The 7413-nt window shown below is 28.2% G+C and overlaps 1 non-coding gene across 1 annotated transcript; it reads left to right on the top strand.

The window, feature by feature from the left end:
* The first annotated feature begins 309 nt into the window (after positions 1-309).
* Positions 310-416, top strand: LOC128042093 (small nucleolar RNA R71). The gene has a single exon (XR_008197301.1). It is a non-coding gene; the product is annotated as a small nucleolar RNA R71 (small nucleolar RNA).
* Positions 417-7413: the final 6997 nt, after the last annotated feature.

The raw sequence follows: 7413 nt of genomic DNA, 5'->3' as shown, positions 1-7413 counted from the left end.
TAACTTATTCATAAAATCATATAACAAAAACTTAAATCCCTAAAGACCTGGTCTACAGACATATTATTAAGCAAGTCTAAGGCACATCCTCAACAACATCTATACTAAAAACACTGGCTGTCTTAATAGGCTTTGTTATCATAACTTGCCACTGATAGTTATTCAGTGACATCTCCTTAATAAATTCTTGGGCTTCCTCAAGTGTTTTATTATTCAGTGTTCCACTAGTTACTACATCAATTATCTGCCTAGTTGAGGGATTCAGGATTCACACTATTGTAAAATGTTTGAACTTGTAACCATAAAGGTAATCCATGATGAAGACACCTTCTTAGAAGATCCTTAAATCTCTCTCATGCATCGTACAATGTCTCAAGTTCAAATTGAGTAAAAGAAGAGATGTCGTTCCTTATCCTAGTTGTTTTGGCCGGTGAAAAATACTTCAACAGAAAATTTTCAATCATCTGAGCCCAAGTCGTGATGAAACCCCATGGAAGTGAATTCAACCATTGTTTCGCCTTATTCCTCAAAGAGAATGGGAATAATTGTAATCGTATGGCACAATCAGTAATGCCATTGATCTTAAATGTGTCGCAGATCTCTAGAAAGTTAGCTAGATGAGCATTCAAATCTTCATATTGTAACTCATCAAACTAAACATACTACCGAACCATCTGAATTGTATTCGGCTTAATCTCAAAATTATTTGTAGCAATTGTCAATCTGACAATACTCGATTCAACCCTAATCAGAGTAGGCTTAGCATAGTCATAAATAATCTGATGAGCAGGACGTGCTGGAAGTTACAGATTAACAACATTATTATCCATTTCCACAGTAATGTCCTTTTGCTCTTGATTGTCTATTAAAATCTGTTGACCTTGCCTTGCTTCTCTAACATACATCTCTCCAATTTCTACAAGCAATTTTTTCGATTTCACTGTAAAAATTAATTGTTCCAATGGGTTGCCTCTAGTCATAAACCAAAAGAACCTGTAAGAATCTAACAGAAGAAAAATTAGAATGTAACAATTAAATTAAAAACAAAATTATTAAAATTAAAATTAAACTGGATAAATTAATAGAAATAAAGATTTCCTAATATTCTAGTCCCTAACAACAACGCCAAAAACTTGATGTCCATGAAACTAACTAAAAATTTTGACTAAGACAAGTGCACCTATCAATTGATAGTATAGATATGGTGAGCAACCAAAAACTTGATGTCCATAAAACTAACTAAAAATTTTGACTAAGACAAGTGCACCTATCAATTGATAGTATAGATATGGTAAGCAAAGATATCATTCTCACGAAGACTAAAAATACTAGTAATTACTGTCTTTCTATTGTTTAACTAACTAATTTGAGTGATTGATTAAAAACTAAGATTAACTAAGTTAATTAACTAAGGAACATGACAGAACAAATCAGGAAAATAATCGATTAAGAACCAATAAGTGAAACAATATCCACAAAAAAATCTGCCTAGATTTCATCTGTCACTATCAATCTAAATTATGCAATTTATTTACTTAGAACCTTGATTTGTAGAAATTCCTAAATTATGCTAATATCTCTTTCGAGCATAAGAACAACTGATTCTGAGTTGATTAATTAAAATTTCTTTCTAATTAAACCCCTATTATCGCATTAACTCATGCTATGGATTCCCCTATTAGATTTGACTTTAATCCGGTAGATTTATGTTGTCCTATTTCTAGGATTGCATACAACTCCACTCAATTACGCAAGATCTAATCTTAAATAGGGTTTATTTAACCACCGATTTAAGCACGTCAAACATGGATTAATAATCTAGAAATATCAAACCAAGAATTAAGCACACATAAGTGAGAACAAGAAACTAAACATTTATTGCGTAAAATAAAAATCAAAAGACAGAATTCATCATAGGGTTCATCTCCCTAAGTATTTAGAAAACTAGTTCATGCTTGAAAATAGAAATATCCAAGTTACATTATAACCGAAAGAAATAAAGAAATTCGTGGTAACTTCCTAAGAAATCAACTGGGAATCTTTAATCTTGATGGAAATTTTCTTGAAAGTCGGGTTCAATGGTGTTTTTCAAGTTGTTTTCTTGAATATTCTATAATGGCTCACTCATATCTTCTTCTTCTTTTCATATATATGTCTTAGAGTGCCCGAAAAACTTAAAAATCGTTATTTTCCGTTGTTCGATGCACAATCCGATGAAATCGACACGACCTACCACACGTCTGTGTAGGTCACACGGCCGTGTGGTCTGGCCATGTGGAATGGTTTAGCCCATGTAGCTCCTGCAACTTGCTACGACATTCCAGTTTTCGCTCATTTTGCTCCCAATTGCTCTATTAAGTATTAAAACATTAATTTAAAGGATTAGGGGTATAAAATTCACAAATAGCATCGAATAAACATCCAAAAATGCATTAAGAATAAGGTTAAAATATGTTACTTTTAGCACTTATCATTTTTCATTTTTCAACATATAACATTACATATTCATAATATAATCTAGAATTTAATTCTTTTACTTAAATTCTCACTAAAGATTAATATACATATCAAATAATACTAATAATTAAATTATTCAATTAACACATTTTATGATTAATTAAGTTAAACAAGGTAAAATTCTTGAAGTACTTAAAACCAAGGCTTGGATGATGAGGTTTCCTTTTTCTTACTCATTAGTCACTTCCTTTCCTTTGTCTTCAATTTGAGTCTCTCCTTTCTTCTCTTTTTCTTCAATTCCATTTCAGAACATATAATATTTACATGTTAAAACCACAATCAAATAGCATTTCTATGCTATCTTATTGAAATAAACATGTATTTCAAAAGGATTTCATCATCTTTTACCTTATTTACTTGAAATCAAAACTTAATTCCTATTTTATCTCTCCTTCAATACATCTATGGAGTATCTTCCCATGGAATTAAGATGACCACTAGTCTTCTCTATTGCATTTACTAAGAAAACATTAAAGAAATTGAAAGAATTAAGCTTGGAAGGGCTTAGAAATGGTGGAAGGACCTATTTGAAATAAAAGCAAAATTTTAGTTGATGGCTTTAGGGGTGACATTTTGTTTCTTCTTTCGGGGGATGAAAGCTTTCATCTTTTCTACTTTTTTTCTACATAATTATACAAAAAAAATCTCTTAATTTAATAATTACATATTAGTTTTGCAATTTGATCCTCCAATCATTTTTAACACAATTCAATCCTTAATCATTAAGTTTTTCATAATTATCTAATTTAAGTCATTACTATTTAACCCTTCAACTTTCTCTACAATACCATGCATGATTCATGCTTTATTTTGGTCAAATTTCACTTCTAGTCCTTCCTCTTTTTCCAAATTCTATGTATTCTTTTCTAATATTTAATTTTTACTTTTACCACAATACTTTCTATTCTTCTACAATTTAATCAATATCTCAAATTAATTTTCCTCATCTAAATTTGAGATATTAATTAAAAATATGAATCAAAAATTTAAAAATAATATATTTATTAATTATTAATTATTATTTTTAAAACGTTTAAAACAACATGAAATAAAAAATAAAAATTTGAGTAAGAAAGGAATCAAATCCGATACTCAAGGATAAAACTACTAACATTTAACCATCTAACCAAAGAAGCTAATGTATTAAGTTATTAAAGAAAATGCATTTTGTAGAACGTGTTTTCAGACACGTCAGCAGAAAACACTTCTTGCAAGACCCGTTTCCTGTTTCTCTCTCCAAAATCGGCCTATTTCCCATTATCTTCCAAAATCGGCATATATTGCCAATTTACCCCATATATTTTACTATTAATCCCATTAACAATGAATAAAAGTTATATTGTTTCTTCATAAATTTGAAGTACAAATTGGCCCATGTATAAAACAGATCCACCAAAGGCTGCCCACTGGACAGATTTAACCATTTTAATAGTCTGAATTAAGACCCAAACATTACATTGAAGCCGGCCAGTCTGGATGTAAAGCAATTTACATAGGCCTAACAAATGAAAACTTAGCCCTAAATTTTAATAGAGGCTACTGCTTTTGCGGGGCTTTCACTATAATAATTTCCCAAATTTAGGGGCTTTTTTTTAATGTTATTATTGAGGAAGTGGAAGGTTGGAAATTTCAAATAAAAAAAGATTAGGATTGTATGTGATTTGGTTAAAAAAATTTTAAGTTACTTTAAAATATAAATCAGATTTAGATTGGTTCAATTTACTTTCTAAATATTTAATATATTATATTATATTATATTATATTATATTTATGTATTATGTAATATATAACACATAAAAATTAAAAATTTCAGGTCAATTTGGTTCGGATCATTTTGGATTTAGGTGAATTTCGAGTTCAAATCAATTTGTCTTTTTTGTTCTTAACGTTTATATTTGAGGTTAAGGTTTCTCAGATTAACTCATTGTGTATTTAGATCATTTAAATTATTTTAAATTCAAATTATTTGAGTTTGAATTGCCAAACTTTAAATAGATTTAACTCAATTTCTACTTGGGTTTTGCTTAAAAACATTGAGATTTGTGCATTGCATTGTTTTATAAGCTGTATTTTTCGTTTGTAGTTATAATGAGGAAAAGTCTTAGATATGCTGTAAAATATATAAATAATTTACTAGTAGTGTTAATATAACAACATATAATTTAGGTGGCTTTTAAAATGAACTTTCTTTCTCAAAACCGGGTTCTAAATAAAAGCGTCGCTTTTAGCTTAAAGTATTAAGAAAAGAAAATCATACTTCGATATTTTTAAAAGAAACTTATAAAATTATAATCAATAAAATATAATCGAATTAAAAATTGGATGGAACTCACACATTATGTTACTTAAATCCAAAACAATCTAGGAGATAACTAGTAAAGCTCGAACATAGACATCAAGAATACCAAAACATCAACCTTACCATTTTAGTTAAAGCCTAACGTCATGTTTGGTTAGAGTGAATGGAATAGGACTGTAATCAGTAATTCAATTGTTTAGTTCAATAGAATAAAATAGAGTTGTAATAATATTCTTGTGTTTAGTTGAATGGAATAGACATTGTAATAGCATACCTAAAAAGGCTTAAATGATCAAAATACTCTTAGCAATTTTTTTAGGTAGATGATTATTGTTGCTATTATTAAATTTTAATAAGATTTTTATTAATTATATTTTAATAAAAAATAGTAAATAATTTAATCATATTTTAACATAATTATTATTAAATATAATTTAATAAAATAATATATGAATTAATAACATTCTTAATATAATTATTATTAAAATATGAATTAATCAAAATCATAATATATAATATTGTAAAAATAATATATAACCTACTTTATTATTTTCCTAAATTATAATTAGCGAAATAAATAATTTAATTATCTTCTAAAGTAAAAAGCAAAAAGCAAAATATTAGAAGTAATAAATAGGTTGAGATTTATATTTTACATCCAAACATAATGTTCATACAATAACAAAAAGTTACATAATGCCATTAACTTTTATGACATAACCTATATGTTAAATTTTACATAAAAAATTACAACAGTCTGTGACATTCTATCATGTCGTTATACCATCCAAATTGTAATGACCCGATAGTCACGGGCATCGGAAAATGTATTTTCGAGACTCCGTTTTCGTAAAACAGATTCGTAAATATTTTTAAAAAATATTTACGAAGTTAGTTGTGTAGTTAATTAGGTTTTGATTACGTGAATTTGCATGAATTAAGAGTAATTAGGTATAAGGACTAAATTGCATAAAAGACGAAAGTTGAATTATAGATTAAAGAAAAGTAAAGCGACTAAATAAGCAATTAAGTCTTATTTCAAGAAGTGGATGGTAATAGTGATTGCATGTGTAAAAATAATATACATAAAATAAAAAGTAAATGAAATAAAGAATAGAAAAGAATAGAAAGAATAAAGCAGAAAAAGAAACATGGAGAAAAGAAAGGAAAGAAAGGTGAAACTAGGGTTTCAAGTTCAATTGGTTAGTTAATTTAGTCCTTTTCTTATAATTTTTATGTTTTAGAATCTTGATATTAAATACTACCCGATCTATGTTGAAATTTTAGAAATTTTGAGTTTTAAATGTTGACTATCTTTGAATAATTTGAGTATTAGGGATTAAATTGATAGATTTTAAGTTAGAAATGAAAAAGGATTGAATTGTAGAATAAATTGTAAATTTTGAGTAATACTGGACTAAATTGTGAAAATTTCAAAATTTAGGAATTTATGTGAAAATAGGGAGTTGAATTTAGCCTAAAATGGAATTTGCATGAAAATAAAGAATTAAATGCGAAGAATAAAAGTTAGTCTCAGTTTAGGGACTAAATTAGAATTTAGACAAATGTTGAGTAAAAAGTTGAAATATTCAATATGAAATTTAAATTTTATTGTATTGATAAATTTTAATTATTTTGATTCCGTAGCTAACGTCGTACCAGAACTCTCGACTAAAAAGGGGAAAAATAAAGTCGACGAGGAATAGCTCGAAATTTCTTATTTGTATTTTTATAATCCGAATTTAGTTGTTAATTGTTATAATTCAATTTAATGTATATGGTAAGTGTTGAGGTGAGAATTATTGTGTTTTGCAATTAAAATGGATTGATTTAGTAAGTGATGAATTTATGCAATTTATATTGATTGAATTGGTATATATATTGAATATATTGATTATTTGAATTGAAATGAATATTGGTTGTATTTGAAAAGTGAATTGGAACCCTATTAACTGTATCGGGCTGAGTCAGATATAGATGGCATACCATAGGATTGGAAGAGTTTAGGGATTTCTTCGACTTCGAGTCGATGAGACACTGGGTGTCAATTTATTACTTCGGATATATTCGATGAGGCACTGGGTGCTAATTTACTTCGGTTTAGCCGATGAGACACTGGGTGTCAAATTTTTACTTCAAATTATCCGATGAGGCACTGGGTGCCAAACTGGTGTGTTTTGGTTGGATCCGTGCATCTGCCCGAGTCCGAGTCGTGTTAATAGGGGTAATTAATCGAAATTGCATTATGATTGATGTTAGATGATATTGTATGTGAAATGAAAATGGGACAGTGATTTGAAATATGGATTGAGACACATGAATTGTGTATTCATGAATTGGATATGGAATGAACAAAATTATTGTTTAAATGATATGTGTATTATATTGTGAAAAGCTATTAATATAGAAAATATGAGAATTGAGATATTGTGAAACAAATGGAATGTGATATGGTTATTGAAATATTTAGATTGTATATTTGTGATTCATAATTTTTTCATATTCGGATTATAGAAATACCACTGAGTTTTACTCAGCGTATGACTTTGTTTTCCGTGCGCAAGTTAGGTACTTAATTTTGATCGTCGATTCAGCAT

Source organism: Gossypium raimondii, chromosome 6 (genome assembly GCF_025698545.1).
Source record: "Gossypium raimondii isolate GPD5lz chromosome 6, ASM2569854v1, whole genome shotgun sequence".
NCBI lineage: Eukaryota > Viridiplantae > Streptophyta > Magnoliopsida > Malvales > Malvaceae > Gossypium > Gossypium raimondii.
Note: the sequence above shows the minus strand (reverse complement) of the source record. Positions and strands in the feature narration are given on the sequence as shown.